Source organism: Anopheles ziemanni, chromosome 2, assembly GCF_943734765.1.
Source record: "Anopheles ziemanni chromosome 2, idAnoZiCoDA_A2_x.2, whole genome shotgun sequence".
Classification (NCBI taxonomy): Eukaryota; Metazoa; Arthropoda; class Insecta; order Diptera; family Culicidae; genus Anopheles; species Anopheles ziemanni.
The window spans coordinates 54,779,208-54,803,705 of record NC_080705.1 but is presented as its reverse complement, the minus strand read 5'-3'; the positions used below and the strand labels follow the sequence as shown (position 1 = coordinate 54,803,705).

General features: G+C 45.4%; 74 non-coding genes across 74 annotated transcripts; all 74 read left to right on the top strand.

The window, feature by feature from the left end:
• Nucleotides 1-6: 6 nt before the first annotated feature.
• Nucleotides 7-125, top strand: LOC131283538 (5S ribosomal RNA). Its single transcript, XR_009189011.1, has one exon. It is a non-coding gene; the product is annotated as a 5S ribosomal RNA (ribosomal RNA).
• A 212-nt stretch (nucleotides 126-337) lies between these two features.
• On the top strand, nucleotides 338-456 carry LOC131283537 (5S ribosomal RNA). The gene has a single exon (XR_009189010.1). It is a non-coding gene; the product is annotated as a 5S ribosomal RNA (ribosomal RNA).
• Nucleotides 457-668: 212 nt separating this feature from the next.
• LOC131283536 (5S ribosomal RNA) lies at nucleotides 669-787 on the top strand. The gene has a single exon (XR_009189009.1). It is a non-coding gene; the product is annotated as a 5S ribosomal RNA (ribosomal RNA).
• A 212-nt stretch (nucleotides 788-999) lies between these two features.
• Nucleotides 1,000-1,118, top strand: LOC131283535 (5S ribosomal RNA). The gene has a single exon (XR_009189008.1). It is a non-coding gene; the product is annotated as a 5S ribosomal RNA (ribosomal RNA).
• Nucleotides 1,119-1,330: 212 nt separating this feature from the next.
• On the top strand, nucleotides 1,331-1,449 carry LOC131283534 (5S ribosomal RNA). The gene has a single exon (XR_009189007.1). It is a non-coding gene; the product is annotated as a 5S ribosomal RNA (ribosomal RNA).
• A 212-nt stretch (nucleotides 1,450-1,661) lies between these two features.
• Nucleotides 1,662-1,780, top strand: LOC131283533 (5S ribosomal RNA). The gene has a single exon (XR_009189006.1). It is a non-coding gene; the product is annotated as a 5S ribosomal RNA (ribosomal RNA).
• A 212-nt stretch (nucleotides 1,781-1,992) lies between these two features.
• LOC131283532 (5S ribosomal RNA) lies at nucleotides 1,993-2,111 on the top strand. Its single transcript, XR_009189005.1, has one exon. It is a non-coding gene; the product is annotated as a 5S ribosomal RNA (ribosomal RNA).
• A 212-nt stretch (nucleotides 2,112-2,323) lies between these two features.
• Nucleotides 2,324-2,444, top strand: LOC131283243 (5S ribosomal RNA). Its single transcript, XR_009188734.1, has one exon. It is a non-coding gene; the product is annotated as a 5S ribosomal RNA (ribosomal RNA).
• A 212-nt stretch (nucleotides 2,445-2,656) lies between these two features.
• LOC131283531 (5S ribosomal RNA) lies at nucleotides 2,657-2,775 on the top strand. The gene has a single exon (XR_009189004.1). It is a non-coding gene; the product is annotated as a 5S ribosomal RNA (ribosomal RNA).
• A 212-nt stretch (nucleotides 2,776-2,987) lies between these two features.
• Nucleotides 2,988-3,106, top strand: LOC131283530 (5S ribosomal RNA). Its single transcript, XR_009189003.1, has one exon. It is a non-coding gene; the product is annotated as a 5S ribosomal RNA (ribosomal RNA).
• Nucleotides 3,107-3,318: 212 nt separating this feature from the next.
• Nucleotides 3,319-3,437, top strand: LOC131283528 (5S ribosomal RNA). Its single transcript, XR_009189001.1, has one exon. It is a non-coding gene; the product is annotated as a 5S ribosomal RNA (ribosomal RNA).
• Nucleotides 3,438-3,649: 212 nt separating this feature from the next.
• LOC131283527 (5S ribosomal RNA) lies at nucleotides 3,650-3,768 on the top strand. Its single transcript, XR_009189000.1, has one exon. It is a non-coding gene; the product is annotated as a 5S ribosomal RNA (ribosomal RNA).
• Nucleotides 3,769-3,980: 212 nt separating this feature from the next.
• LOC131283526 (5S ribosomal RNA) lies at nucleotides 3,981-4,099 on the top strand. The gene has a single exon (XR_009188999.1). It is a non-coding gene; the product is annotated as a 5S ribosomal RNA (ribosomal RNA).
• Nucleotides 4,100-4,311: 212 nt separating this feature from the next.
• Nucleotides 4,312-4,430, top strand: LOC131283524 (5S ribosomal RNA). Its single transcript, XR_009188998.1, has one exon. It is a non-coding gene; the product is annotated as a 5S ribosomal RNA (ribosomal RNA).
• Nucleotides 4,431-4,642: 212 nt separating this feature from the next.
• LOC131283196 (5S ribosomal RNA) lies at nucleotides 4,643-4,761 on the top strand. The gene has a single exon (XR_009188690.1). It is a non-coding gene; the product is annotated as a 5S ribosomal RNA (ribosomal RNA).
• Nucleotides 4,762-4,973: 212 nt separating this feature from the next.
• LOC131283523 (5S ribosomal RNA) lies at nucleotides 4,974-5,092 on the top strand. The gene has a single exon (XR_009188997.1). It is a non-coding gene; the product is annotated as a 5S ribosomal RNA (ribosomal RNA).
• Nucleotides 5,093-5,305: 213 nt separating this feature from the next.
• On the top strand, nucleotides 5,306-5,424 carry LOC131283522 (5S ribosomal RNA). The gene has a single exon (XR_009188996.1). It is a non-coding gene; the product is annotated as a 5S ribosomal RNA (ribosomal RNA).
• Nucleotides 5,425-5,636: 212 nt separating this feature from the next.
• Nucleotides 5,637-5,758, top strand: LOC131283252 (5S ribosomal RNA). The gene has a single exon (XR_009188743.1). It is a non-coding gene; the product is annotated as a 5S ribosomal RNA (ribosomal RNA).
• A 212-nt stretch (nucleotides 5,759-5,970) lies between these two features.
• On the top strand, nucleotides 5,971-6,089 carry LOC131283521 (5S ribosomal RNA). The gene has a single exon (XR_009188995.1). It is a non-coding gene; the product is annotated as a 5S ribosomal RNA (ribosomal RNA).
• Nucleotides 6,090-6,301: 212 nt separating this feature from the next.
• Nucleotides 6,302-6,422, top strand: LOC131283249 (5S ribosomal RNA). Its single transcript, XR_009188740.1, has one exon. It is a non-coding gene; the product is annotated as a 5S ribosomal RNA (ribosomal RNA).
• Nucleotides 6,423-6,635: 213 nt separating this feature from the next.
• Nucleotides 6,636-6,754, top strand: LOC131283520 (5S ribosomal RNA). Its single transcript, XR_009188994.1, has one exon. It is a non-coding gene; the product is annotated as a 5S ribosomal RNA (ribosomal RNA).
• A 213-nt stretch (nucleotides 6,755-6,967) lies between these two features.
• On the top strand, nucleotides 6,968-7,086 carry LOC131283519 (5S ribosomal RNA). The gene has a single exon (XR_009188993.1). It is a non-coding gene; the product is annotated as a 5S ribosomal RNA (ribosomal RNA).
• A 212-nt stretch (nucleotides 7,087-7,298) lies between these two features.
• Nucleotides 7,299-7,417, top strand: LOC131283518 (5S ribosomal RNA). Its single transcript, XR_009188992.1, has one exon. It is a non-coding gene; the product is annotated as a 5S ribosomal RNA (ribosomal RNA).
• Nucleotides 7,418-7,629: 212 nt separating this feature from the next.
• Nucleotides 7,630-7,748, top strand: LOC131283516 (5S ribosomal RNA). Its single transcript, XR_009188990.1, has one exon. It is a non-coding gene; the product is annotated as a 5S ribosomal RNA (ribosomal RNA).
• Nucleotides 7,749-7,960: 212 nt separating this feature from the next.
• On the top strand, nucleotides 7,961-8,079 carry LOC131283515 (5S ribosomal RNA). Its single transcript, XR_009188989.1, has one exon. It is a non-coding gene; the product is annotated as a 5S ribosomal RNA (ribosomal RNA).
• A 213-nt stretch (nucleotides 8,080-8,292) lies between these two features.
• Nucleotides 8,293-8,411, top strand: LOC131283514 (5S ribosomal RNA). Its single transcript, XR_009188988.1, has one exon. It is a non-coding gene; the product is annotated as a 5S ribosomal RNA (ribosomal RNA).
• Nucleotides 8,412-8,623: 212 nt separating this feature from the next.
• LOC131283513 (5S ribosomal RNA) lies at nucleotides 8,624-8,742 on the top strand. The gene has a single exon (XR_009188987.1). It is a non-coding gene; the product is annotated as a 5S ribosomal RNA (ribosomal RNA).
• Nucleotides 8,743-8,955: 213 nt separating this feature from the next.
• Nucleotides 8,956-9,074, top strand: LOC131283512 (5S ribosomal RNA). Its single transcript, XR_009188986.1, has one exon. It is a non-coding gene; the product is annotated as a 5S ribosomal RNA (ribosomal RNA).
• A 212-nt stretch (nucleotides 9,075-9,286) lies between these two features.
• Nucleotides 9,287-9,405, top strand: LOC131283511 (5S ribosomal RNA). The gene has a single exon (XR_009188985.1). It is a non-coding gene; the product is annotated as a 5S ribosomal RNA (ribosomal RNA).
• Nucleotides 9,406-9,618: 213 nt separating this feature from the next.
• On the top strand, nucleotides 9,619-9,737 carry LOC131283510 (5S ribosomal RNA). Its single transcript, XR_009188984.1, has one exon. It is a non-coding gene; the product is annotated as a 5S ribosomal RNA (ribosomal RNA).
• Nucleotides 9,738-9,949: 212 nt separating this feature from the next.
• LOC131283234 (5S ribosomal RNA) lies at nucleotides 9,950-10,071 on the top strand. Its single transcript, XR_009188726.1, has one exon. It is a non-coding gene; the product is annotated as a 5S ribosomal RNA (ribosomal RNA).
• A 212-nt stretch (nucleotides 10,072-10,283) lies between these two features.
• Nucleotides 10,284-10,402, top strand: LOC131283508 (5S ribosomal RNA). The gene has a single exon (XR_009188983.1). It is a non-coding gene; the product is annotated as a 5S ribosomal RNA (ribosomal RNA).
• A 213-nt stretch (nucleotides 10,403-10,615) lies between these two features.
• LOC131283507 (5S ribosomal RNA) lies at nucleotides 10,616-10,734 on the top strand. The gene has a single exon (XR_009188982.1). It is a non-coding gene; the product is annotated as a 5S ribosomal RNA (ribosomal RNA).
• Nucleotides 10,735-10,946: 212 nt separating this feature from the next.
• LOC131283506 (5S ribosomal RNA) lies at nucleotides 10,947-11,065 on the top strand. Its single transcript, XR_009188981.1, has one exon. It is a non-coding gene; the product is annotated as a 5S ribosomal RNA (ribosomal RNA).
• A 212-nt stretch (nucleotides 11,066-11,277) lies between these two features.
• On the top strand, nucleotides 11,278-11,398 carry LOC131283248 (5S ribosomal RNA). The gene has a single exon (XR_009188739.1). It is a non-coding gene; the product is annotated as a 5S ribosomal RNA (ribosomal RNA).
• A 213-nt stretch (nucleotides 11,399-11,611) lies between these two features.
• Nucleotides 11,612-11,730, top strand: LOC131283205 (5S ribosomal RNA). Its single transcript, XR_009188699.1, has one exon. It is a non-coding gene; the product is annotated as a 5S ribosomal RNA (ribosomal RNA).
• A 213-nt stretch (nucleotides 11,731-11,943) lies between these two features.
• Nucleotides 11,944-12,062, top strand: LOC131283504 (5S ribosomal RNA). Its single transcript, XR_009188979.1, has one exon. It is a non-coding gene; the product is annotated as a 5S ribosomal RNA (ribosomal RNA).
• Nucleotides 12,063-12,274: 212 nt separating this feature from the next.
• LOC131283233 (5S ribosomal RNA) lies at nucleotides 12,275-12,396 on the top strand. The gene has a single exon (XR_009188725.1). It is a non-coding gene; the product is annotated as a 5S ribosomal RNA (ribosomal RNA).
• Nucleotides 12,397-12,608: 212 nt separating this feature from the next.
• LOC131283503 (5S ribosomal RNA) lies at nucleotides 12,609-12,727 on the top strand. The gene has a single exon (XR_009188978.1). It is a non-coding gene; the product is annotated as a 5S ribosomal RNA (ribosomal RNA).
• A 212-nt stretch (nucleotides 12,728-12,939) lies between these two features.
• Nucleotides 12,940-13,061, top strand: LOC131283232 (5S ribosomal RNA). Its single transcript, XR_009188724.1, has one exon. It is a non-coding gene; the product is annotated as a 5S ribosomal RNA (ribosomal RNA).
• Nucleotides 13,062-13,273: 212 nt separating this feature from the next.
• Nucleotides 13,274-13,392, top strand: LOC131283502 (5S ribosomal RNA). The gene has a single exon (XR_009188977.1). It is a non-coding gene; the product is annotated as a 5S ribosomal RNA (ribosomal RNA).
• Nucleotides 13,393-13,605: 213 nt separating this feature from the next.
• Nucleotides 13,606-13,727, top strand: LOC131283251 (5S ribosomal RNA). Its single transcript, XR_009188742.1, has one exon. It is a non-coding gene; the product is annotated as a 5S ribosomal RNA (ribosomal RNA).
• A 212-nt stretch (nucleotides 13,728-13,939) lies between these two features.
• On the top strand, nucleotides 13,940-14,058 carry LOC131283501 (5S ribosomal RNA). Its single transcript, XR_009188976.1, has one exon. It is a non-coding gene; the product is annotated as a 5S ribosomal RNA (ribosomal RNA).
• A 212-nt stretch (nucleotides 14,059-14,270) lies between these two features.
• Nucleotides 14,271-14,391, top strand: LOC131283246 (5S ribosomal RNA). The gene has a single exon (XR_009188737.1). It is a non-coding gene; the product is annotated as a 5S ribosomal RNA (ribosomal RNA).
• A 213-nt stretch (nucleotides 14,392-14,604) lies between these two features.
• Nucleotides 14,605-14,723, top strand: LOC131283204 (5S ribosomal RNA). Its single transcript, XR_009188698.1, has one exon. It is a non-coding gene; the product is annotated as a 5S ribosomal RNA (ribosomal RNA).
• Nucleotides 14,724-14,936: 213 nt separating this feature from the next.
• LOC131283500 (5S ribosomal RNA) lies at nucleotides 14,937-15,055 on the top strand. The gene has a single exon (XR_009188975.1). It is a non-coding gene; the product is annotated as a 5S ribosomal RNA (ribosomal RNA).
• A 212-nt stretch (nucleotides 15,056-15,267) lies between these two features.
• On the top strand, nucleotides 15,268-15,386 carry LOC131283498 (5S ribosomal RNA). The gene has a single exon (XR_009188973.1). It is a non-coding gene; the product is annotated as a 5S ribosomal RNA (ribosomal RNA).
• Nucleotides 15,387-15,598: 212 nt separating this feature from the next.
• On the top strand, nucleotides 15,599-15,717 carry LOC131283497 (5S ribosomal RNA). Its single transcript, XR_009188972.1, has one exon. It is a non-coding gene; the product is annotated as a 5S ribosomal RNA (ribosomal RNA).
• Nucleotides 15,718-15,929: 212 nt separating this feature from the next.
• On the top strand, nucleotides 15,930-16,048 carry LOC131283496 (5S ribosomal RNA). Its single transcript, XR_009188971.1, has one exon. It is a non-coding gene; the product is annotated as a 5S ribosomal RNA (ribosomal RNA).
• A 213-nt stretch (nucleotides 16,049-16,261) lies between these two features.
• LOC131283495 (5S ribosomal RNA) lies at nucleotides 16,262-16,380 on the top strand. Its single transcript, XR_009188970.1, has one exon. It is a non-coding gene; the product is annotated as a 5S ribosomal RNA (ribosomal RNA).
• A 212-nt stretch (nucleotides 16,381-16,592) lies between these two features.
• LOC131283494 (5S ribosomal RNA) lies at nucleotides 16,593-16,711 on the top strand. Its single transcript, XR_009188969.1, has one exon. It is a non-coding gene; the product is annotated as a 5S ribosomal RNA (ribosomal RNA).
• A 213-nt stretch (nucleotides 16,712-16,924) lies between these two features.
• On the top strand, nucleotides 16,925-17,043 carry LOC131283491 (5S ribosomal RNA). The gene has a single exon (XR_009188967.1). It is a non-coding gene; the product is annotated as a 5S ribosomal RNA (ribosomal RNA).
• Nucleotides 17,044-17,255: 212 nt separating this feature from the next.
• LOC131283490 (5S ribosomal RNA) lies at nucleotides 17,256-17,374 on the top strand. The gene has a single exon (XR_009188966.1). It is a non-coding gene; the product is annotated as a 5S ribosomal RNA (ribosomal RNA).
• Nucleotides 17,375-17,587: 213 nt separating this feature from the next.
• On the top strand, nucleotides 17,588-17,706 carry LOC131283489 (5S ribosomal RNA). Its single transcript, XR_009188965.1, has one exon. It is a non-coding gene; the product is annotated as a 5S ribosomal RNA (ribosomal RNA).
• Nucleotides 17,707-17,918: 212 nt separating this feature from the next.
• Nucleotides 17,919-18,040, top strand: LOC131283231 (5S ribosomal RNA). Its single transcript, XR_009188723.1, has one exon. It is a non-coding gene; the product is annotated as a 5S ribosomal RNA (ribosomal RNA).
• A 212-nt stretch (nucleotides 18,041-18,252) lies between these two features.
• LOC131283488 (5S ribosomal RNA) lies at nucleotides 18,253-18,371 on the top strand. Its single transcript, XR_009188964.1, has one exon. It is a non-coding gene; the product is annotated as a 5S ribosomal RNA (ribosomal RNA).
• Nucleotides 18,372-18,583: 212 nt separating this feature from the next.
• LOC131283487 (5S ribosomal RNA) lies at nucleotides 18,584-18,702 on the top strand. Its single transcript, XR_009188963.1, has one exon. It is a non-coding gene; the product is annotated as a 5S ribosomal RNA (ribosomal RNA).
• A 212-nt stretch (nucleotides 18,703-18,914) lies between these two features.
• On the top strand, nucleotides 18,915-19,033 carry LOC131283486 (5S ribosomal RNA). Its single transcript, XR_009188962.1, has one exon. It is a non-coding gene; the product is annotated as a 5S ribosomal RNA (ribosomal RNA).
• Nucleotides 19,034-19,245: 212 nt separating this feature from the next.
• LOC131283485 (5S ribosomal RNA) lies at nucleotides 19,246-19,364 on the top strand. Its single transcript, XR_009188961.1, has one exon. It is a non-coding gene; the product is annotated as a 5S ribosomal RNA (ribosomal RNA).
• A 212-nt stretch (nucleotides 19,365-19,576) lies between these two features.
• LOC131283484 (5S ribosomal RNA) lies at nucleotides 19,577-19,695 on the top strand. The gene has a single exon (XR_009188960.1). It is a non-coding gene; the product is annotated as a 5S ribosomal RNA (ribosomal RNA).
• Nucleotides 19,696-19,907: 212 nt separating this feature from the next.
• On the top strand, nucleotides 19,908-20,026 carry LOC131283483 (5S ribosomal RNA). Its single transcript, XR_009188959.1, has one exon. It is a non-coding gene; the product is annotated as a 5S ribosomal RNA (ribosomal RNA).
• A 213-nt stretch (nucleotides 20,027-20,239) lies between these two features.
• Nucleotides 20,240-20,358, top strand: LOC131283482 (5S ribosomal RNA). Its single transcript, XR_009188958.1, has one exon. It is a non-coding gene; the product is annotated as a 5S ribosomal RNA (ribosomal RNA).
• Nucleotides 20,359-20,570: 212 nt separating this feature from the next.
• Nucleotides 20,571-20,689, top strand: LOC131283480 (5S ribosomal RNA). The gene has a single exon (XR_009188956.1). It is a non-coding gene; the product is annotated as a 5S ribosomal RNA (ribosomal RNA).
• A 213-nt stretch (nucleotides 20,690-20,902) lies between these two features.
• LOC131283223 (5S ribosomal RNA) lies at nucleotides 20,903-21,022 on the top strand. The gene has a single exon (XR_009188716.1). It is a non-coding gene; the product is annotated as a 5S ribosomal RNA (ribosomal RNA).
• Nucleotides 21,023-21,233: 211 nt separating this feature from the next.
• On the top strand, nucleotides 21,234-21,352 carry LOC131283479 (5S ribosomal RNA). Its single transcript, XR_009188955.1, has one exon. It is a non-coding gene; the product is annotated as a 5S ribosomal RNA (ribosomal RNA).
• Nucleotides 21,353-21,564: 212 nt separating this feature from the next.
• LOC131283478 (5S ribosomal RNA) lies at nucleotides 21,565-21,683 on the top strand. Its single transcript, XR_009188954.1, has one exon. It is a non-coding gene; the product is annotated as a 5S ribosomal RNA (ribosomal RNA).
• A 212-nt stretch (nucleotides 21,684-21,895) lies between these two features.
• LOC131283476 (5S ribosomal RNA) lies at nucleotides 21,896-22,014 on the top strand. Its single transcript, XR_009188953.1, has one exon. It is a non-coding gene; the product is annotated as a 5S ribosomal RNA (ribosomal RNA).
• A 212-nt stretch (nucleotides 22,015-22,226) lies between these two features.
• LOC131283475 (5S ribosomal RNA) lies at nucleotides 22,227-22,345 on the top strand. The gene has a single exon (XR_009188952.1). It is a non-coding gene; the product is annotated as a 5S ribosomal RNA (ribosomal RNA).
• Nucleotides 22,346-22,557: 212 nt separating this feature from the next.
• On the top strand, nucleotides 22,558-22,676 carry LOC131283474 (5S ribosomal RNA). Its single transcript, XR_009188951.1, has one exon. It is a non-coding gene; the product is annotated as a 5S ribosomal RNA (ribosomal RNA).
• Nucleotides 22,677-22,889: 213 nt separating this feature from the next.
• LOC131283473 (5S ribosomal RNA) lies at nucleotides 22,890-23,008 on the top strand. The gene has a single exon (XR_009188950.1). It is a non-coding gene; the product is annotated as a 5S ribosomal RNA (ribosomal RNA).
• Nucleotides 23,009-23,220: 212 nt separating this feature from the next.
• Nucleotides 23,221-23,339, top strand: LOC131283472 (5S ribosomal RNA). Its single transcript, XR_009188949.1, has one exon. It is a non-coding gene; the product is annotated as a 5S ribosomal RNA (ribosomal RNA).
• A 212-nt stretch (nucleotides 23,340-23,551) lies between these two features.
• Nucleotides 23,552-23,670, top strand: LOC131283471 (5S ribosomal RNA). The gene has a single exon (XR_009188948.1). It is a non-coding gene; the product is annotated as a 5S ribosomal RNA (ribosomal RNA).
• A 212-nt stretch (nucleotides 23,671-23,882) lies between these two features.
• Nucleotides 23,883-24,001, top strand: LOC131283470 (5S ribosomal RNA). The gene has a single exon (XR_009188947.1). It is a non-coding gene; the product is annotated as a 5S ribosomal RNA (ribosomal RNA).
• A 212-nt stretch (nucleotides 24,002-24,213) lies between these two features.
• Nucleotides 24,214-24,332, top strand: LOC131283468 (5S ribosomal RNA). The gene has a single exon (XR_009188945.1). It is a non-coding gene; the product is annotated as a 5S ribosomal RNA (ribosomal RNA).
• Nucleotides 24,333-24,498: the final 166 nt, after the last annotated feature.

The window sequence follows — 24,498 nt, the reverse complement described above, 5'->3', positions numbered from 1 at the left end:
ATACTTGTCAACGACCATACCATGTTGAAAACACCGGTTCTCGTCCGATCACCGAAGTTAAGCAACATCGGGCATGGTTAGTACTTAGGTGGGTGACCACTTGGGAACGCCATGTGTCGTTGGCATCCTCAAACTTTTTACACGCCGTTTGGTTGTGTGCGTGTGTGTGGGAATAATATTGTTCCTCTCGTGGAAGGGAAACAAAAAGAAATTTCATTAAATGAGTCCTTTTCACCTTGTTGTTGGAAGAACTGAACATTGTGAGAATGTTCTATTTTTAGCTCCGTCCAGCCTCCTTCGACGGCGCTTATGTTGCGGACATAGCAGGAGCATACTTGTCAACGACCATACCATGTTGAAAACACCGGTTCTCGTCCGATCACCGAAGTTAAGCAACATCGGGCATGGTTAGTACTTAGGTGGGTGACCACTTGGGAACGCCATGTGTCGTTGGCATCCTCAAACTTTTTACACGCCGTTTGGTTGAATGCGTGTGTGTGGGAATAATATTGTTCCTCTCGTGGAAGGAAAACAAAAAGAAATTACATTCAATGAGTCCTTTTCACCTTGTTGTTGGAAGAACTGAACATTGTGAGAATGTTCTATTTTTAGCTCCTGGCAGCCTCCTTCGACGGCGCTTATGTTGCGGACATAGCAGGAGCATACTTGTCAACGACCATACCATGTTGAAAACACCGGTTCTCGTCCGATCACCGAAGTTAAGCAACATCGGGCATGGTTAGTACTTAGGTGGGTGACCACTTGGGAACGCCATGTGTCGTTGGCATCCTCAAACTTTTTACACGCCGTTTGGTTGAATGCGTGTGTGTGGGAATAATATTGTTCCTCTCGTGGAAGGGAAACAAAAAGTAATTTCATTAAATGAGTCCTTTTCACCTTGTTGTTGGAAGAACTGAACATTGTGAGAATGTTCTATTTTTAGCTCCGTCCAGCCTCCTTCGACGGCGATTATGTTGCGGACATAGCAGGAGCATACTTGTCAACGACCATACCATGTTGAAAACACCGGTTCTCGTCCGATCACCGAAGTTAAGCAACATCGGGCATGGTTAGTACTTAGGTGGGTGACCACTTGGGAACGCCATGTGTCGTTGGCATCCTCAAACTTTTTACACGCCGTTTGGTTGTGTGCGTGTGTGTGGGAATAATATTCTTCCTCTCGTGGAAGGGAAACAAAAAGAAATTTCATTAAATGAGTCCTTTTCACCTTGTTGTTGGAAGAACTGAACATTGTGAGAATGTTCTATTTTTAGCTCCGTCCAGCCTCCTTCGACGGCGATTATGTTGCGGACATAGCAGGAGCATACTTGTCAACGACCATACCATGTTGAAAACACCGGTTCTCGTCCGATCACCGAAGTTAAGCAACATCGGGCATGGTTAGTACTTAGGTGGGTGACCACTTGGGAACGCCATGTGTCGTTGGCATCCTCAAACATTTTACACGCCGTTTGGTTGTGTGCGTGTGTGTGGGAATAATATTGTTCCTCTCGTGGAAGGAAAACAAAAAGAAATTACATTCAATGAGTCCTTTTCACCTTGTTGTTGGAAGAACTGAACATTGTGAGAATGTTCTATTTTTAGCTCCGTCCAGCCTCCTTCGACGACGGTTATGTTGCGGACATAGCAGGAGCATACTTGTCAACGACCATACCATGTTGAAAACACCGGTTCTCGTCCGATCACCGAAGTTAAGCAACATCGGGCATGGTTAGTACTTAGGTGGGTGACCACTTGGGAACGCCATGTGTCGTTGGCATCCTCAAACTTTTTACACGCCGTTTGGTTGAATGCGTGTGTGTGGGAATAATATTGTTCCTCTCGTGGAAGGAAAACAAAAAGAAATTACATTCAATGAGTCCTTTTCACCTTGTTGTTGGAAGAAATGGCCATTGTGAGAATGTTCTATTTTTAGCTCCGTCCAGCCTCCTTCGACGACGCTTATGTTGCGGACATAGCAGGAGCATACTTGTCAACGACCATACCATGTTGAAAACACCGGTTCTCGTCCGATCACCGAAGTTAAGCAACATCGGGCATGGTTAGTACTTAGGTGGGTGACCACTTGGGAACGCCATGTGTCGTTGGCATCCTCAAACTTTTTACACGCCGTTTGGTTGTGTGCGTGTGTGTGGGAATAATATTCTTCCTCTCGTGGAAGGGAAACAAAAAGAAATTTCATTAAATGAGTCCTTTTCACCTTGTTGTTGGAAGAACTGAACATTGTGAGAATGTTCTATTTTTAGCTCCGTCCAGCCTCCTTCGACGACGGTTATGTTGCGAACATAGCAGGAGCATACTTGTCAACGACCATACCATGTTGAAAACACCGGTTCTCGTCCGATCACCGAAGTTAAGCAACATCGGGCATATGGTTAGTACTTAGGTGGGTGACCACTTGGGAACGCCATGTGTCGTTGGCATCCTCAAACTTTTTACACGTCGTTTGGTTGTGTGCGTGTGTGTGGGAATAATATTGTTCCTCTCGTGGAAGGGAAACAAAAAGAAATTTCATTAAATGAGTCCTTTTCACCTTGTTGTTGGAAGAACTGAACATTGTGAGAATGTTCTATTTTTAGCTCCGTCCAGCCTCCTTCGACGGCGCTTATGTTGCGGACATAGCAGGAGCATACTTGTCAACGACCATACCATGTTGAAAACACCGGTTCTCGTCCGATCACCGAAGTTAAGCAACATCGGGCATGGTTAGTACTTAGGTGGGTGACCACTTGGGAACGCCATGTGTCGTTGGCATCCTCAAACTTTTTACACGCCGTTTGGTTGTGTGCGTGTGTGTGGGAATAATATTGTTCCTCTCGTGGAAGGGAAACAAAAAGTAATTTCATTAAATGAGTCCTTTTCACCTTGTTGTTGGAAGAACTGAACATTGTGAGAATGTTCTATTTTTAGCTCCGTCCAGCCTCCTTCGACGACGCTTATGTTGCGGACATAGCAGGAGCATACTTGTCAACGACCATACCATGTTGAAAACACCGGTTCTCGTCCGATCACCGAAGTTAAGCAACATCGGGCATGGTTAGTACTTAGGTGGGTGACCACTTGGGAACGCCATGTGTCGTTGGCATCCTCAAACTTTTTACACGCCGTTTGGTTGTGTGCGTGTGTGTGGGAATAATATTGTTTCTCTCGAGGAAGGGAAACAAAAAGTAATTTCAATCGATGAGTCCTTTTCACCTTGTTGTTGGAAGAAATGGCCATTGTGAGAATGTTCTATTTTTAGCTCCGCCCAGCCTCCTTCGACGACGCTTATGTTGCGGACATAGCAGGAGCATACTTGTCAACGACCATACCATGTTGAAAACACCGGTTCTCGTCCGATCACCGAAGTTAAGCAACATCGGGCATGGTTAGTACTTAGGTGGGTGACCACTTGGGAACGCCATGTGTCGTTGGCATCCTCAAACTTTTTACACGCCGTTTGGTTGAATGCGTGTGTGTGGGAATAATATTGTTCCTCTCGTGGAAGGGAAACAAAAAGAAATTACATTCAATGAGTCCTTTTCACCTTGTTGTTGGAAGAACTGAACATTGTGAGAATGTTCTATTTTTAGCTCCGTCCAGCCTCCTTCGACGGCGCTTATGTTGCGGACATAGCAGGAGCATACTTGTCAACGACCATACCATGTTGAAAACACCGGTTCTCGTCCGATCACCGAAGTTAAGCAACATCGGGCATGGTTAGTACTTAGGTGGGTGACCACTTGGGAACGCCATGTGTCGTTGGCATCCTCAAACTTTTTACACGCCGTTTGGTTGTGTGCGTGTGTGTGGGAATAATATTGTTCCTCTCGTGGAAGGGAAACAAAAAGTAATTTCATTAAATGAGTCCTTTTCACCTTGTTGTTGGAAGAACTGAACATTGTGAGAATGTTCTATTTTTAGCTCCGTCCAGCCTCCTTCGACGGCGCTTATGTTGCGGACATAGCAGGAGCATACTTGTCAACGACCATACCATGTTGAAAACACCGGTTCTCGTCCGATCACCGAAGTTAAGCAACATCGGGCATGGTTAGTACTTAGGTGGGTGACCACTTGGGAACGCCATGTGTCGTTGGCATCCTCAAACTTTTTACACGCCGTTTGGTTGTGTGCGTGTGTGTGGGAATAATATTCTTCCTCTCGTGGAAGGGAAACAAAAAGAAATTTCATTAAATGAGTCCTTTTCACCTTGTTGTTGGAAGAACTGAACATTGTGAGAATGTTCTATTTTTAGCTCCTGGTAGCCTCCTTCGACGGCGCTTATGTTGCGGACATAGCAGGAGCATACTTGTCAACGACCATACCATGTTGAAAACACCGGTTCTCGTCCGATCACCGAAGTTAAGCAACATCGGGCATGGTTAGTACTTAGGTGGGTGACCACTTGGGAACGCCATGTGTCGTTGGCATCCTCAAACTTTTTACACGCCGTTTGGTTGAATGCGTGTGTGTGGGAATAATATTCTTCCTCTCGTGGAAGGGAAACAAAAAGTAATTTCATTAAATGAGTCCTTTTCACCTTGTTGTTGGAAGAACTGAACATTGTGAGAATGTTCTATTTTTAGCTCCGTCCAGTCTCCTTCGACGGCGCTTATGTTGCGGACATAGCAGGAGCATACTTGTTAACGACCATACCATGTTGAAAACACCGGTTCTCGTCCGATCACCGAAGTTAAGCAACATCGGGCATGGTTAGTACTTAGGTGGGTGACCACTTGGGAACGCCATGTGTCGTTGGCATCCTCAAACTTTTTACACGCCGTTTGGTTGAATGCGTGTGTGTGGGAATAATATTCTTCCTCTCGTGGAAGGGAAACAAAAAGAAATTTCATTAAATGAGTCCTTTTCACCTTGTTGTTGGAAGAACTGAACATTGTGAGAATGTTCTATTTTTAGCTCCGTCCAGCCTCCTTCTACGGCGATTATGTTGCGGACATAGCAGGAGCATACTTGTCAACGACCATACCATGTTGAAAACACCGGTTCTCGTCCGATCACCGAAGTTAAGCAACATCGGGCATGGTTAGTACTTAGGTGGGTGACCACTTGGGAACGCCATGTGTCGTTGGCATCCTCAAACTTTTTTACACACCGTTTGGTTGAATGCGTGTGTGTGGGAATAATATTGTTCCTCTCTTGGAAGGGAAACAAAAAGTAATTTCATTCGATGTGTCCTTTTCACCTTGTTGTTGGAAGAACTGAACATTGTGAGAATGTTCTATTTTTAGCTCCGTCCAGCCTCCTTCGCCGGCGCTTATGTTGCGGACATAGCAGGAGCATACTTGTCAACGACCATACCATGTTGAAAACACCGGTTCTCGTCCGATCACCGAAGTTAAGCAACATCGGGCATGGTTAGTACTTAGGTGGGTGACCACTTGGGAACGCCATGTGTCGTTGGCATCCTCAAACTTTTTACACGCCGTTTGGTTGTGTGCGTGTGTGTGGGAATAATATTCTTCCTCTCGTGGAAGGGAAACAAAAAGTAATTTCATTAAATGAGTCCTTTTCACCTTGTTGTTGGAAGAACTGAACATTGTGAGAATGTTCTATTTTTAGCTCCGTCCAGCCTCCTTCGACGACGCTTATGTTGCGGACATAGCAGGAGCATACTTGTCAACGACCATACCATGTTGAAAACACCGGTTCTCGTCCGATCACCGAAGTTAAGCAACATCGGGCATGGTTAGTACTTAGGTGGGGGGTGACCACTTGGGAACGCCATGTGTCGTTGGCATCCTCAAACTTTTTACACGCCGTTTGGTTGAATGCGTGTGTGTGGGAATAATATTGTTCCTCTCGTGGAAGGGAAACAAAAAGTAATTTCATTAAATGAGTCCTTTTCACCTTGTTGTTAGAAGAACTGAACATTGTGAGAATGTTCTATTTTTAGCTCCTGGCAGCCTCCTTCGACGGCGCTTATGTTGCGGACATAGCAGGAGCATACTTGTCAACGACCATACCATGTTGAAAACACCGGTTCTCGTCCGATCACCGAAGTTAAGCAACATCGGGCATGGTTAGTACTTAGGTGGGTGACCACTTGGGAACGCCATGTGTCGTTGGCATCCTCAAACTTTTTACACGCCGTTTGGTTGAATGCGTGTGTGTGGGAATAATATTCTTCCTCTCGTGGAAGGGAAACAAAAAGAAATTTCATTAAATGAGTCCTTTTCACCTTGTTGTTGGAAGAACTGAACATTGTGAGAATGTTCTATTTTTAGCTCCTGGTAGCCTCCTTCGACGGCGCTTATGTTGCGGACATAGCAGGAGCATACTTGTCAACGACCATACCATGTTGAAAACACCGGTTCTCGTCCGATCACCGAAGTTAAGCAACATCGGGCATGGTTAGTACTTAGGTGGGTGACCACTTGGGAACGCCATGTGTCGTGTTGGCATCCTCAAACTTTTTTACACACCGTTTGGTTGAATGCGTGTGTGTGGGAATAATATTGTTCCTCTCTTGGAAGGGAAACAAAAAGTAGTTTCATTAAATGAGTCCTTTTCACCTTGTTGTTGGAAGAACTGAACATTGTGAGAATGTTCTATTTTTAGCTCCGTCCAGCCTCCTTCGACGGCGCTTATGTTGCGGACATAGCAGGAGCATACTTGTCAACGACCATACCATGTTGAAAACACCGGTTCTCGTCCGATCACCGAAGTTAAGCAACATCGGGCATGGTTAGTACTTAGGTGGGTGACCACTTGGGAACGCCATGTGTCGTTGGCATCCTCAAACTTTTTTACACACCGTTTGGTTGAATGCGTGTGTGTGGGAATAATATTGTTCCTCTCTTGGAAGGGAAACAAAAAGTAATTTCATTCGATGTGTCCTTTTCACCTTGTTGTTGGAAGAACTGAACATTGTGAGAATGTTCTATTTTTAGCTCCGTCCAGCCTCCTTCGACGGCGCTTATGTTGCGGACATAGCAGGAGCATACTTGTCAACGACCATACCATGTTGAAAACACCGGTTCTCGTCCGATCACCGAAGTTAAGCAACATCGGGCATGGTTAGTACTTAGGTGGGTGACCACTTGGGAACGCCATGTGTCGTTGGCATCCTCAAACTTTTTACACGCCGTTTGGTTGTGTGCGTGTGTGTGGGAATAATATTCTTCCTCTCGTGGAAGGGAAACAAAAAGTAATTTCATTAAATGAGTCCTTTTCACCTTGTTGTTGGAAGAACTGAACATTGTGAGAATGTTCTATTTTTAGCTCCGTCCAGCCTCCTTCGACGACGCTTATGTTGCGGACATAGCAGGAGCATACTTGTCAACGACCATACCATGTTGAAAACACCGGTTCTCGTCCGATCACCGAAGTTAAGCAACATCGGGCATGGTTAGTACTTAGGTGGGTGACCACTTGGGAACGCCATGTGTCGTTGGCATCCTCAAACTTTTTACACGCCGTTTGGTTGAATGCGTGTGTGTGGGAATAATATTGTTCCTCTCGTGGAAGGGAAACAAAAAGAAATTACATTCAATGAGTCCTTTTCACCTTGTTGTTGGAAGAACTGAACATTGTGAGAATGTTCTATTTTTAGCTCCGTCCAGCCTCCTTCGACGGCGCTTATGTTGCGGACATAGCAGGAGCATACTTGTCAACGACCATACCATGTTGAAAACACCGGTTCTCGTCCGATCACCGAAGTTAAGCAACATCGGGCATGGTTAGTACTTAGGTGGGTGACCACTTGGGAACGCCATGTGTCGTTGGCATCCTCAAACTTTTTACACGCCGTTTGGTTGTGTGCGTGTGTGTGGGAATAATATTCTTCCTCTCGTGGAAGGGAAACAAAAAGAAATTTCATTAAATGAGTCCTTTTCACCTTGTTGTTGGAAGAACTGAACATTGTGAGAATGTTCTATTTTTAGCTCCTGGCAGCCTCCTTCGACGGCGCTTATGTTGCGGACATAGCAGGAGCATACTTGTCAACGACCATACCATGTTGAAAACACCGGTTCTCGTCCGATCACCGAAGTTAAGCAACATCGGGCATGGTTAGTACTTAGGTGGGTGACCACTTGGGAACGCCATGTGTCGTTGGCATCCTCAAACTTTTTTACACACCGTTTGGTTGAATGCGTGTGTGTGGGAATAATATTGTTCCTCTCTTGGAAGGGAAACAAAAAGTAATTTCAGTCGATGTGTCCTTTTCACCTTGTTGTTGGAAGAACTGAACATTGTGAGAATGTTCTATTTTTAGCTCCGTCCAGCCTCCTTCGACGGCGCTTATGTTGCGGACATAGCAGGAGCATACTTGTCAACGACCATACCATGTTGAAAACACCGGTTCTCGTCCGATCACCGAAGTTAAGCAACATCGGGCATGGTTAGTACTTAGGTGGGTGACCACTTGGGAACGCCATGTGTCGTTGGCATCCTCAAACTTTTTACACGCCGTTTGGTTGTGTGCGTGTGTGTGGGAATAATATTCTTCCTCTCGTGGAAGGGAAACAAAAAGAAATTTCATTAAATGAGTCCTTTTCACCTTGTTGTTGGAAGAACTGAACATTGTGAGAATGTTCTATTTTTAGCTCCTGGCAGCCTCCTTCGACGGCGCTTATGTTGCGGACATAGCAGGAGCATACTTGTCAACGACCATACCATGTTGAAAACACCGGTTCTCGTCCGATCACCGAAGTTAAGCAACATCGGGCATGGTTAGTACTTAGGTGGGTGACCACTTGGGAACGCCATGTGTCGTTGGCATCCTCAAACTTTTTTACACACCGTTTGGTTGAATGCGTGTGTGTGGGAATAATATTGTTCCTCTCTTGGAAGGGAAACAAAAAGTAATTTCAGTCGATGTGTCCTTTTCACCTTGTTGTTGGAAGAACTGAACATTGTGAGAATGTTCTATTTTTAGCTCCTGGCAGCCTCCTTCGACGGCGCTTATGTTGCGGACATAGCAGGAGCATACTTGTCAACGACCATACCATGTTGAAAACACCGGTTCTCGTCCGATCACCGAAGTTAAGCAACATCGGGCATGGTTAGTACTTAGGTGGGTGACCACTTGGGAACGCCATGTGTCGTTGGCATCCTCAAACTTTTTACACGCCGTTTGGTTGTGTGCGTGTGTGTGGGAATAATATTCTTCCTCTCGTGGAAGGGAAACAAAAAGAAATTTCATTAAATGAGTCCTTTTCACCTTGTTGTTGGAAGAACTGAACATTGTGAGAATGTTCTATTTTTAGCTCCTGGCAGCCTCCTTCGACGGCGCTTATGTTGCGGACATAGCAGGAGCATACTTGTCAACGACCATACCATGTTGAAAACACCGGTTCTCGTCCGATCACCGAAGTTAAGCAACATCGGGCATGGTTAGTACTTAGGTGGGTGACCACTTGGGAACGCCATGTGTCGTTGGCATCCTCAAACTTTTTTACACACCGTTTGGTTGAATGCGTGTGTGTGGGAATAATATTGTTCCTCTCTTGGAAGGGAAACAAAAAGTAATTTCAGTCGATGTGTCCTTTTCACCTTGTTGTTGGAAGAACTGAACATTGTGAGAATGTTCTATTTTTAGCTCCGTCCAGCCTCCTTCGACGGCGCTTATGTTGCGGACATAGCAGGAGCATACTTGTCAACGACCATACCATGTTGAAAACACCGGTTCTCGTCCGATCACCGAAGTTAAGCAACATCGGGCATGGTTAGTACTTAGGTGGGTGACCACTTGGGAACGCCATGTGTCGTTGGCATCCTCAAACTTTTTACACGCCGTTTGGTTGAATGCGTGTGTGTGGGAATAATATTCTTCCTCTCGTGGAAGGGAAACAAAAAGTAATTTCATTAAATGAGTGCTTTTCACCTTGTTGTTGGAAGAACTGAACATTGTGAGAATGTTCTATTTTTAGCTCCGTCCAGCCTCCTTCGACGGCGCTTATGTTGCGGACATAGCAGGAGCATACTTGTCAACGACCATACCATGTTGAAAACACCGGTTCTCGTCCGATCACCGAAGTTAAGCAACATCGGGCATGGTTAGTAGTACTTAGGTGGGTGACCACTTGGGAACGCCATGTGTCGTTGGCATCCTCGAACTTTTTACACGCCGTTTGGTTGTGTGCGTGTGTGTGGGAATAATATTGTTCCTCTCGTGGAAGGGAAACAAAAAGTAATTTCATTCGATGTGTCCTTTTCACCTTGTTGTTGGAAGAACTGAACATTGTGAGAATGTTCTATTTTTAGCTCCGTCCAGCCTCCTTCGACGGCGCTTATGTTGCGGACATAGCAGGAGCATACTTGTCAACGACCATACCATGTTGAAAACACCGGTTCTCGTCCGATCACCGAAGTTAAGCAACATCGGGCATGGTTAGTACTTAGGTGGGTGACCACTTGGGAACGCCATGTGTCGTTGGCATCCTCAAACTTTTTTACACACCGTTTGGTTGAATGCGTGTGTGTGGGAATAATATTGTTCCTCTCTTGGAAGGGAAACAAAAAGTAATTTCATTCGATGTGTCCTTTTCACCTTGTTGTTGGAAGAACTGAACATTGTGAGAATGTTCTATTTTTAGCTCCGTCCAGCCTCCTTCGCCGGCGCTTATGTTGCGGACATAGCAGGAGCATACTTGTCAACGACCATACCATGTTGAAAACACCGGTTCTCGTCCGATCACCGAAGTTAAGCAACATCGGGCATGGTTAGTACTTAGGTGGGTGACCACTTGGGAACGCCATGTGTCGTTGGCATCCTCAAACTTTTTACACGCCGTTTGGTTGTGTGCGTGTGTGTGGGAATAATATTGTTCCTCTCGTGGAAGGGAAACAAAAAGAAATTACATTCAATGAGTCCTTTTCACCTTGTTGTTAGAAGAACTGAACATTGTGAGAATGTTCTATTTTTAGCTCCTGGCAGCCTCCTTCGACGGCGCTTATGTTGCGGACATAGCAGGAGCATACTTGTCAACGACCATACCATGTTGAAAACACCGGTTCTCGTCCGATCACCGAAGTTAAGCAACATCGGGCATGGTTAGTACTTAGGTGGGTGACCACTTGGGAACGCCATGTGTCGTTGGCATCCTCAAACTTTTTACACGCCGTTTGGTTGAATGCGTGTGTGTGGGAATAATATTCTTCCTCTCGTGGAAGGGAAACAAAAAGAAATTTCATTAAATGAGTCCTTTTCACCTTGTTGTTGGAAGAACTGAACATTGTGAGAATGTTCTATTTTTAGCTCCTGGTAGCCTCCTTCGACGGCGCTTATGTTGCGGACATAGCAGGAGCATACTTGTCAACGACCATACCATGTTGAAAACACCGGTTCTCGTCCGATCACCGAAGTTAAGCAACATCGGGCATGGTTAGTACTTAGGTGGGTGACCACTTGGGAACGCCATGTGTCGTGTTGGCATCCTCAAACTTTTTTACACACCGTTTGGTTGAATGCGTGTGTGTGGGAATAATATTGTTCCTCTCTTGGAAGGGAAACAAAAAGTAGTTTCATTAAATGAGTCCTTTTCACCTTGTTGTTGGAAGAACTGAACATTGTGAGAATGTTCTATTTTTAGCTCCGTCCAGCCTCCTTCGACGGCGCTTATGTTGCGGACATAGCAGGAGCATACTTGTCAACGACCATACCATGTTGAAAACACCGGTTCTCGTCCGATCACCGAAGTTAAGCAACATCGGGCATGGTTAGTATTTAGGTGGGTGACCACTTGGGAACGCCATGTGTCGTTGGCATCCTCAAACTTTTTTACACACCGTTTGGTTGAATGCGTGTGTGTGGGAATAATATTGTTCCTCTCTTGGAAGGGAAACAAAAAGTAATTTCATTCGATGTGTCCTTTTCACCTTGTTGTTGGAAGAACTGAACATTGTGAGAATGTTCTATTTTTAGCTCCGTCCAGCCTCCTTCGACGGCGCTTATGTTGCGGACATAGCAGGAGCATACTTGTCAACGACCATACCATGTTGAAAACACCGGTTCTCGTCCGATCACCGAAGTTAAGCAACATCGGGCATGGTTAGTACTTAGGTGGGTGACCACTTGGGAACGCCATGTGTCGTTGGCATCCTCAAACTTTTTACACGCCGTTTGGTTGTGTGCGTGTGTGTGGGAATAATATTCTTCCTCTCGTGGAAGGGAAACAAAAAGAAATTTCATTAAATGAGTCCTTTTCACCTTGTTGTTGGAAGAACTGAACATTGTGAGAATGTTCTATTTTTAGCTCCGTCCAGCCTCCTTCGACGGCGCTTATGTTGCGGACATAGCAGGAGCATACTTGTCAACGACCATACCATGTTGAAAACACCGGTTCTCGTCCGATCACCGAAGTTAAGCAACATCGGGCATGGTTAGTAGTACTTAGGTGGGTGACCACTTGGGAACGCCATGTGTCGTTGGCATCCTCGAACTTTTTACACGCCGTTTGGTTGTGTGCGTGTGTGTGGGAATAATATTGTTCCTCTCGTGGAAGGGAAACAAAAAGTAATTTCATTCGATGTGTCCTTTTCACCTTGTTGTTGGAAGAACTGAACATTGTGAGAATGTTCTATTTTTAGCTCCGTCCAGCCTCCTTCGACGGCGCTTATGTTGCGGACATAGCAGGAGCATACTTGTCAACGACCATACCATGTTGAAAACACCGGTTCTCGTCCGATCACCGAAGTTAAGCAACATCGGGCATGGTTAGTACTTAGGTGGGTGACCACTTGGGAACGCCATGTGTCGTTGGCATCCTCAAACTTTTTACACGCCGTTTGGTTGTGTGCGTGTGTGTGGGAATAATATTCTTCCTCTCGTGGAAGGGAAACAAAAAGAAATTTCATTAAATGAGTCCTTTTCACCTTGTTGTTGGAAGAACTGAACATTGTGAGAATGTTCTATTTTTAGCTCCGTCCAGCCTCCTTCGACGGCGCTTATGTTGCGGACATAGCAGGAGCATACTTGTCAACGACCATACCATGTTGAAAACACCGGTTCTCGTCCGATCACCGAAGTTAAGCAACATCGGGCATGGTTAGTAGTACTTAGGTGGGTGACCACTTGGGAACGCCATGTGTCGTTGGCATCCTCGAACTTTTTACACGCCGTTTGGTTGTGTGCGTGTGTGTGGGAATAATATTGTTCCTCTCGTGGAAGGGAAACAAAAAGTAATTTCATTCGATGTGTCCTTTTCACCTTGTTGTTGGAAGAACTGAACATTGTGAGAATGTTCTATTTTTAGCTCCGTCCAGCCTCCTTCGACGGCGCTTATGTTGCGGACATAGCAGGAGCATACTTGTCAACGACCATACCATGTTGAAAACACCGGTTCTCGTCCGATCACCGAAGTTAAGCAACATCGGGCATGGTTAGTACTTAGGTGGGTGACCACTTGGGAACGCCATGTGTCGTTGGCATCCTCAAACTTTTTTACACACCGTTTGGTTGAATGCGTGTGTGTGGGAATAATATTCTTCCTCTCGTGGAAGGGAAACAAAAAGTAATTTCATTAAATGAGTCCTTTTCACCTTGTTGTTGGAAGAACTGAACATTGTGAGAATGTTCTATTTTTAGCTCCGTCCAGCCTCCTTCGACGACGCTTATGTTGCGGACATAGCAGGAGCATACTTGTCAACGACCATACCATGTTGAAAACACCGGTTCTCGTCCGATCACCGAAGTTAAGCAACATCGGGCATGGTTAGTACTTAGGTGGGGGGTGACCACTTGGGAACGCCATGTGTCGTTGGCATCCTCAAACTTTTTACACGCCGTTTGGTTGAATGCGTGTGTGTGGGAATAATATTGTTCCTCTCGTGGAAGGGAAACAAAAAGTAATTTCATTAAATGAGTCCTTTTCACCTTGTTGTTAGAAGAACTGAACATTGTGAGAATGTTCTATTTTTAGCTCCTGGCAGCCTCCTTCGACGGCGCTTATGTTGCGGACATAGCAGGAGCATACTTGTCAACGACCATACCATGTTGAAAACACCGGTTCTCGTCCGATCACCGAAGTTAAGCAACATCGGGCATGGTTAGTACTTAGGTGGGTGACCACTTGGGAACGCCATGTGTCGTTGGCATCCTCAAACTTTTTACACGCCGTTTGGTTGAATGCGTGTGTGTGGGAATAATATTCTTCCTCTCGTGGAAGGGAAACAAAAAGAAATTTCATTAAATGAGTCCTTTTCACCTTGTTGTTGGAAGAACTGAACATTGTGAGAATGTTCTATTTTTAGCTCCTGGTAGCCTCCTTCGACGGCGCTTATGTTGCGGACATAGCAGGAGCATACTTGTCAACGACCATACCATGTTGAAAACACCGGTTCTCGTCCGATCACCGAAGTTAAGCAACATCGGGCATGGTTAGTACTTAGGTGGGTGACCACTTGGGAACGCCATGTGTCGTGTTGGCATCCTCAAACTTTTTTACACACCGTTTGGTTGAATGCGTGTGTGTGGGAATAATATTGTTCCTCTCTTGGAAGGGAAACAAAAAGTAGTTTCATTAAATGAGTCCTTTTCACCTTGTTGTTGGAAGAACTGAACATTGTGAGAATGTTCTATTTTTAGCTCCGTCCAGCCTCCTTCGACGGCGCTTATGTTGCGGACATAGCAGGAGCATACTTGTCAACGACCATACCATGTTGAAAACACCGGTTCTCGTCCGATCACCGAAGTTAAGCAACATCGGGCATGGTTAGTATTTAGGTGGGTGACCACTTGGGAACGCCATGTGTCGTTGGCATCCTCAAACTTTTTTACACACCGTTTGGTTGAATGCGTGTGTGTGGGAATAATATTGTTCCTCTCTTGGAAGGGAAACAAAAAGTAATTTCATTCGATGTGTCCTTTTCACCTTGTTGTTGGAAGAACTGAACATTGTGAGAATGTTCTATTTTTAGCTCCGTCCAGCCTCCTTCGACGGCGCTTATGTTGCGGACATAGCAGGAGCATACTTGTCAACGACCATACCATGTTGAAAACACCGGTTCTCGTCCGATCACCGAAGTTAAGCAACATCGGGCATGGTTAGTACTTAGGTGGGTGACCACTTGGGAACGCCATGTGTCGTTGGCATCCTCAAACTTTTTACACGCCGTTTGGTTGTGTGCGTGTGTGTGGGAATAATATTCTTCCTCTCGTGGAAGGGAAACAAAAAGTAATTTCATTAAATGAGTCCTTTTCACCTTGTTGTTGGAAGAACTGAACATTGTGAGAATGTTCTATTTTTAGCTCCGTCCAGCCTCCTTCGACGACGCTTATGTTGCGGACATAGCAGGAGCATACTTGTCAACGACCATACCATGTTGAAAACACCGGTTCTCGTCCGATCACCGAAGTTAAGCAACATCGGGCATGGTTAGTACTTAGGTGGGTGACCACTTGGGAACGCCATGTGTCGTTGGCATCCTCAAACTTTTTACACGCCGTTTGGTTGAATGCGTGTGTGTGGGAATAATATTGTTCCTCTCGTGGAAGGGAAACAAAAAGAAATTACATTCAATGAGTCCTTTTCACCTTGTTGTTGGAAGAACTGAACATTGTGAGAATGTTCTATTTTTAGCTCCGTCCAGCCTCCTTCGACGGCGCTTATGTTGCGGACATAGCAGGAGCATACTTGTCAACGACCATACCATGTTGAAAACACCGGTTCTCGTCCGATCACCGAAGTTAAGCAACATCGGGCATGGTTAGTACTTAGGTGGGTGACCACTTGGGAACGCCATGTGTCGTTGGCATCCTCAAACTTTTTACACGCCGTTTGGTTGTGTGCGTGTGTGTGGGAATAATATTCTTCCTCTCGTGGAAGGGAAACAAAAAGAAATTTCATTAAATGAGTCCTTTTCACCTTGTTGTTGGAAGAACTGAACATTGTGAGAATGTTCTATTTTTAGCTCCTGGCAGCCTCCTTCGACGGCGCTTATGTTGCGGACATAGCAGGAGCATACTTGTCAACGACCATACCATGTTGAAAACACCGGTTCTCGTCCGATCACCGAAGTTAAGCAACATCGGGCATGGTTAGTACTTAGGTGGGTGACCACTTGGGAACGCCATGTGTCGTTGGCATCCTCAAACTTTTTTACACACCGTTTGGTTGAATGCGTGTGTGTGGGAATAATATTGTTCCTCTCTTGGAAGGGAAACAAAAAGTAATTTCAGTCGATGTGTCCTTTTCACCTTGTTGTTGGAAGAACTGAACATTGTGAGAATGTTCTATTTTTAGCTCCGTCCAGCCTCCTTCGACGGCGCTTATGTTGCGGACATAGCAGGAGCATACTTGTCAACGACCATACCATGTTGAAAACACCGGTTCTCGTCCGATCACCGAAGTTAAGCAACATCGGGCATGGTTAGTACTTAGGTGGGTGACCACTTGGGAACGCCATGTGTCGTTGGCATCCTCAAACTTTTTACACGCCGTTTGGTTGTGTGCGTGTGTGTGGGAATAATATTCTTCCTCTCGTGGAAGGGAAACAAAAAGAAATTTCATTAAATGAGTCCTTTTCACCTTGTTGTTGGAAGAACTGAACATTGTGAGAATGTTCTATTTTTAGCTCCTGGCAGCCTCCTTCGACGGCGCTTATGTTGCGGACATAGCAGGAGCATACTTGTCAACGACCATACCATGTTGAAAACACCGGTTCTCGTCCGATCACCGAAGTTAAGCAACATCGGGCATGGTTAGTACTTAGGTGGGTGACCACTTGGGAACGCCATGTGTCGTTGGCATCCTCAAACTTTTTTACACACCGTTTGGTTGAATGCGTGTGTGTGGGAATAATATTGTTCCTCTCTTGGAAGGGAAACAAAAAGTAATTTCAGTCGATGTGTCCTTTTCACCTTGTTGTTGGAAGAACTGAACATTGTGAGAATGTTCTATTTTTAGCTCCTGGCAGCCTCCTTCGACGGCGCTTATGTTGCGGACATAGCAGGAGCATACTTGTCAACGACCATACCATGTTGAAAACACCGGTTCTCGTCCGATCACCGAAGTTAAGCAACATCGGGCATGGTTAGTACTTAGGTGGGTGACCACTTGGGAACGCCATGTGTCGTTGGCATCCTCAAACTTTTTACACGCCGTTTGGTTGTGTGCGTGTGTGTGGGAATAATATTCTTCCTCTCGTGGAAGGGAAACAAAAAGAAATTTCATTAAATGAGTCCTTTTCACCTTGTTGTTGGAAGAACTGAACATTGTGAGAATGTTCTATTTTTAGCTCCTGGCAGCCTCCTTCGACGGCGCTTATGTTGCGGACATAGCAGGAGCATACTTGTCAACGACCATACCATGTTGAAAACACCGGTTCTCGTCCGATCACCGAAGTTAAGCAACATCGGGCATGGTTAGTACTTAGGTGGGTGACCACTTGGGAACGCCATGTGTCGTTGGCATCCTCAAACTTTTTTACACACCGTTTGGTTGAATGCGTGTGTGTGGGAATAATATTGTTCCTCTCTTGGAAGGGAAACAAAAAGTAATTTCAGTCGATGTGTCCTTTTCACCTTGTTGTTGGAAGAACTGAACATTGTGAGAATGTTCTATTTTTAGCTCCGTCCAGCCTCCTTCGACGGCGCTTATGTTGCGGACATAGCAGGAGCATACTTGTCAACGACCATACCATGTTGAAAACACCGGTTCTCGTCCGATCACCGAAGTTAAGCAACATCGGGCATGGTTAGTACTTAGGTGGGTGACCACTTGGGAACGCCATGTGTCGTTGGCATCCTCAAACTTTTTACACGCCGTTTGGTTGAATGCGTGTGTGTGGGAATAATATTCTTCCTCTCGTGGAAGGGAAACAAAAAGTAATTTCATTAAATGAGTGCTTTTCACCTTGTTGTTGGAAGAACTGAACATTGTGAGAATGTTCTATTTTTAGCTCCGTCCAGCCTCCTTCGACGGCGCTTATGTTGCGGACATAGCAGGAGCATACTTGTCAACGACCATACCATGTTGAAAACACCGGTTCTCGTCCGATCACCGAAGTTAAGCAACATCGGGCATGGTTAGTAGTACTTAGGTGGGTGACCACTTGGGAACGCCATGTGTCGTTGGCATCCTCGAACTTTTTACACGCCGTTTGGTTGTGTGCGTGTGTGTGGGAATAATATTGTTCCTCTCGTGGAAGGGAAACAAAAAGTAATTTCATTCGATGTGTCCTTTTCACCTTGTTGTTGGAAGAACTGAACATTGTGAGAATGTTCTATTTTTAGCTCCGTCCAGCCTCCTTCGACGGCGCTTATGTTGCGGACATAGCAGGAGCATACTTGTCAACGACCATACCATGTTGAAAACACCGGTTCTCGTCCGATCACCGAAGTTAAGCAACATCGGGCATGGTTAGTACTTAGGTGGGTGACCACTTGGGAACGCCATGTGTCGTTGGCATCCTCAAACTTTTTACACGCCGTTTGGTTGAATGCGTGTGTGTGGGAATAATATTCTTCCTCTCGTGGAAGGGAAACAAAAAGTAATTTCATTAAATGAGTGCTTTTCACCTTGTTGTTGGAAGAACTGAACATTGTGAGAATGTTCTATTTTTAGCTCCGTCCAGCCTCCTTCGACGGCGCTTATGTTGCGGACATAGCAGGAGCATACTTGTCAACGACCATACCATGTTGAAAACACCGGTTCTCGTCCGATCACCGAAGTTAAGCAACATCGGGCATGGTTAGTACTTAGGTGGGTGACCACTTGGGAACGCCATGTGTCGTTGGCATCCTCAAACTTTTTACACGCCGTTTGGTTGAATGCGTGTGTGTGGGAATAATATTGTTCCTCTCGTGGAAGGGAAACAAAAAGTAATTTCATTAAATGAGTCCTTTTCACCTTGTTGTTGGAAGAACTGAACATTGTGAGAATGTTCTATTTTTAGCTCCGTCCAGCCTCCTTCGACGGCGCTTATGTTGCGGACATAGCAGGAGCATACTTGTCAACGACCATACCATGTTGAAAACACCGGTTCTCGTCCGATCACCGAAGTTAAGCAACATCGGGCATGGTTAGTACTTAGGTGGGTGACCACTTGGGAACGCCATGTGTCGTTGGCATCCTCAAACTTTTTACACGCCGTTTGGTTGAATGCGTGTGTGTGGGAATAATATTGTTCCTCTCGTGGAAGGGAAACAAAAAGTAATTTCATTAAATGAGTCCTTTTCACCTTGTTGTTGGAAGAACTGAACATTGTGAGAATGTTCTATTTTTAGCTCCGTCCAGCCTCCTTCGACGGCGCTTATGTTGCGGACATAGCAGGAGCATACTTGTCAACGACCATACCATGTTGAAAACACCGGTTCTCGTCCGATCACCGAAGTTAAGCAACATCGGGCATGGTTAGTACTTAGGTGGGTGACCACTTGGGAACGCCATGTGTCGTTGGCATCCTCAAACTTTTTACACGCCGTTTGGTTGTGTGCGTGTGTGTGGGAATAATATTCTTCCTCTCGTGGAAGGGAAACAAAAAGAAATTTCATTAAATGAGTCCTTTTCACCTTGTTGTTGGAAGAACTGAACATTGTGAGAATGTTCTATTTTTAGCTCCGTCCAGCCTCCTTCGACGGCGCTTATGTTGCGGACATAGCAGGAGCATACTTGTCAACGACCATACCATGTTGAAAACACCGGTTCTCGTCCGATCACCGAAGTTAAGCAACATCGGGCATGGTTAGTACTTAGGTGGGTGACCACTTGGGAACGCCATGTGTCGTTGGCATCCTCAAACTTTTTACACGCCGTTTGGTTGTATGCGTGTGTGTGGGAATAATATTCTTCCTCTCGTGGAAGGGAAACAAGAAGAAATTTCATTCAATGAGTCCTTTTCACCTTGTTGTTGGAAGAACTGGCCATTGTGAGAATGTTCTATTTTTAGCTGCGTCCAGCCTCCTTCGACGGCGCTTATCTTGCGGACATAGCAGGAGCATACTTGTCAACGACCATACCATGTTGAAAACACCGGTTCTCGTCCGATCACCGAAGTTAAGCAACATCGGGCATGGTTAGTACTTAGGTGGGTGACCACTTGGGAACGCCATGTGTCGTTGGCATCCTCAAACTTTTTTACACACCGTTTGGTTGAATGCGTGTGTGTGGGAATAATATTGTTCCTCTCGTGGAAGGGAAACAAAAAGTAATTTCATTCGATGTGTCCTTTTCACCTTGTTGTTGGAAGAACTGAACATTGTGAGAATGTTCTATTTTTAGCTCCGTCCAGCCTCCTTCGACGACGCTTATGTTGCGGACATAGCAGGAGCATACTTGTCAACGACCATACCATGTTGAAAACACCGGTTCTCGTCCGATCACCGAAGTTAAGCAACATCGGGCATGGTTAGTACTTAGGTGGGTGACCACTTGGGAACGCCATGTGTCGTTGGCATCCTCAAACTTTTTACACGCCGTTTGGTTGTGTGCGTGTGTGTGGGAATAATATTCTTCCTCTCGTGGAAGGGAAACAAAAAGAAATTACATTCAATGAGTCCTTTTCACCTTGTTGTTGGAAGAACTGAACATTGTGAGAATGTTCTATTTTTAGCTCCGTCCAGCCTCCTTCGACGGCGCTTATGTTGCGGACATAGCAGGAGCATACTTGTCAACGACCATACCATGTTGAAAACACCGGTTCTCGTCCGATCACCGAAGTTAAGCAACATCGGGCATGGTTAGTACTTAGGTGGGTGACCACTTGGGAACGCCATGTGTCGTTGGCATCCTCAAACTTTTTTACACACCGTTTGGTTGAATGCGTGTGTGTGGGAATAATATTGTTCCTCTCTTGGAAGGGAAACAAAAAGTAATTTCATTCGATGTGTCCTTTTCACCTTGTTGTTGGAAGAACTGAACATTGTGAGAATGTTCTATTTTTAGCTCCGTCCAGCCTCCTTCGCCGGCGCTTATGTTGCGGACATAGCAGGAGCATACTTGTCAACGACCATACCATGTTGAAAACACCGGTTCTCGTCCGATCACCGAAGTTAAGCAACATCGGGCATGGTTAGTACTTAGGTGGGTGACCACTTTGGGAACGCCATGTGTCGTTGGCATCCTCAAATTTTTACACGCCGTTTGGTTGTGTGCGTGTGTGTGGGAATAATATTCTTCCTCTCGTGGAAGGGAAACAAAAAGTAATTTCATTAAATGAGTCCTTTTCACCTTGTTGTTGGAAGAACTGAACATTGTGAGAATGTTCTATTTTTAGCTCCGTCCAGCCTCCTTCGACGGCGCTTATGTTGCGGACATAGCAGGAGCATACTTGTCAACGACCATACCATGTTGAAAACACCGGTTCTCGTCCGATCACCGAAGTTAAGCAACATCGGGCATGGTTAGTACTTAGGTGGGTGACCACTTGGGAACGCCATGTGTCGTTGGCATCCTCAAACTTTTTACACGCCGTTTGGTTGTGTGCGTGTGTGTGGGAATAATATTCTTCCTCTCGTGGAAGGGAAACAAAAAGAAATTACATTCAATGAGTCCTTTTCACCTTGTTGTTGGAAGAACTGAACATTGTGAGAATGTTCTATTTTTAGCTCCGTCCAGCCTCCTTCTACGGCGCTTATGTTGCGGACATAGCAGGAGCATACTTGTCAACGACCATACCATGTTGAAAACACCGGTTCTCGTCCGATCACCGAAGTTAAGCAACATCGGGCATGGTTAGTACTTAGGTGGGTGACCACTTGGGAACGCCATGTGTCGTTGGCATCCTCAAACTTTTTACACGCCGTTTGGTTGTGTGCGTGTGTGTGGGAATAATATTCTTCCTCTCGTGGAAGGGAAACAAAAAGAAATTACATTCAATGAGTCCTTTTCACCTTGTTGTTGGAAGAACTGAACATTGTGAGAATGTTCTATTTTTAGCTCCGTCCAGCCTCCTTCGACGGCGCTTATGTTGCGGACATAGCAGGAGCATACTTGTCAACGACCATACCATGTTGAAAACACCGGTTCTCGTCCGATCACCGAAGTTAAGCAACATCGGGCATGGTTAGTACTTAGGTGGGTGACCACTTGGGAACGCCATGTGTCGTTGGCATCCTCAAACTTTTTACACGCCGTTTGGTTGTGTGCGTGTGTGTGGGAATAATATTGTTCCTCTCGTGGAAGGGAAACAAAAAGTAATTTCATTAAATGAGTCCTTTTCACCTTGTTGTTGGAAGAACTGAACATTGTGAGAATGTTCTATTTTTAGCTCCGTCCAGCCTCCTTCGACGACGCTTATGTTGCGGACATAGCAGGAGCATACTTGTCAACGACCATACCATGTTGAAAACACCGGTTCTCGTCCGATCACCGAAGTTAAGCAACATCGGGCATGGTTAGTACTTAGGTGGGTGACCACTTGGGAACGCCATGTGTCGTTGGCATCCTCAAACTTTTTACACGCCGTTTGGTTGAATGCGTGTGTGTGGGAATAATATTGTTCCTCTCGTGGAAGGGAAACAAAAAGTAATTTCATTAAATGAGTCCTTTTCACCTTGTTGTTAGAAGAACTGAACATTGTGAGAATGTTCTATTTTTAGCTCCTGGCAGCCTCCTTCGACGGCGCTTATGTTGCGGACATAGCAGGAGCATACTTGTCAACGACCATACCATGTTGAAAACACCGGTTCTCGTCCGATCACCGAAGTTAAGCAACATCGGGCATGGTTAGTACTTAGGTGGGTGACCACTTGGGAACGCCATGTGTCGTTGGCATCCTCAAACTTTTTTACACACCGTTTGGTTGAATGCGTGTGTGTGGGAATAATATTGTTCCTCTCTTGGAAGGGAAACAAAAAGTAATTTCAGTCGATGTGTCCTTTTCACCTTGTTGTTGGAAGAACTGAACATTGTGAGAATGTTCTATTTTTAGCTCCGTCCAGCCTCCTTCGACGGCGCTTATGTTGCGGACATAGCAGGAGCATACTTGTCAACGACCATACCATGTTGAAAACACCGGTTCTCGTCCGATCACCGAAGTTAAGCAACATCGGGCATGGTTAGTACTTAGGTGGGTGACCACTTGGGAACGCCATGTGTCGTTGGCATCCTCAAACTTTTTACACGCCGTTTGGTTGAATGCGTGTGTGTGGGAATAATATTGTTCCTCTCGTGGAAGGGAAACAAAAAGTAATTTCATTAAATGAGTCCTTTTCACCTTGTTGTTGGAAGAACTGAACATTGTGAGAATGTTCTATTTTTAGCTCCGTCCAGCCTCCTTCGACGGCGTTTATGTTGCGTACATAGCAGGAGCATACTTGTCAACGACCATACCATGTTGAAAACACCGGTTCTCGTCCGATCACCGAAGTTAAGCAACATCGGGCATGGTTAGTACTTAGGTGGGTGACCACTTGGGAACGCCATGTGTCGTTGGCATCCTCAAACTTTTTACACGCCGTTTGGTTGTGTGCGTGTGTGTGGGAATAATATTCTTCCTCTCGTGGAAGGGAAACAAAAAGAAATTTCATTAAATGAGTCTTTTTCACCTTGTTGTTGGAAGAACTGAACATTGTGAGAATGTTCTATTTTTAGCTCCTGGCAGCCTCCTTCGACGGCGCTTATGTTGCGGACATAGCAGGAGCATACTTGTCAACGACCATACCATGTTGAAAACACCGGTTCTCGTCCGATCACCGAAGTTAAGCAACATCGGGCATGGTTAGTACTTAGGTGGGTGACCACTTGGGAACGCCATGTGTCGTTGGCATCCTCAAACTTTTTACACGCCGTTTGGTTGAATGCGTGTGTGTGGGAATAATATTGTTCCTCTCGTGGAAGGGAAACAAAAAGTAATTTCATTAAATGAGTCCTTTTCACCTTGTTGTTGGAAGAACTGAACATTGTGAGAATGTTCTATTTTTAGCTCCGTCCAGCCTCCTTCGACGGCGATTATGTTGCGGACATAGCAGGAGCATACTTGTCAACGACCATACCATGTTGAAAACACCGGTTCTCGTCCGATCACCGAAGTTAAGCAACATCGGGCATGGTTAGTACTTAGGTGGGTGACCACTTGGGAACGCCATGTGTCGTTGGCATCCTCGAACTTTTTACACGCCGTTTGGTTGTGTGCGTGTGTGTGGGAATAATATTCTTCCTCTCGTGGAAGGGAAACAAAAAGAAATTTCATTAAATGAGTCCTTTTCACCTTGTTGTTGGAAGAACTGAACATTGTGAGAATGTTCTATTTTTAGCTCCGTCCAGCCTCCTTCGACGGCGATTATGTTGCGGACATAGCAGGAGCATACTTGTCAACGACCATACCATGTTGAAAACACCGGTTCTCGTCCGATCACCGAAGTTAAGCAACATCGGGCATGGTTAGTACTTAGGTGGGTGACCACTTGGGAACGCCATGTGTCGTTGGCATCCTCAAACTTTTTACACGCCGTTTGGTTGAATGCGTGTGTGTGGGAATAATATTGTTCCTCTCGTGGAAGGAAAACAAAAAGAAATTACATTCAATGAGTCCTTTTCACCTTGTTGTTGGAAGAAATGGCCATTGTGAGAATGTTCTATTTTTAGCTCCGTCCAG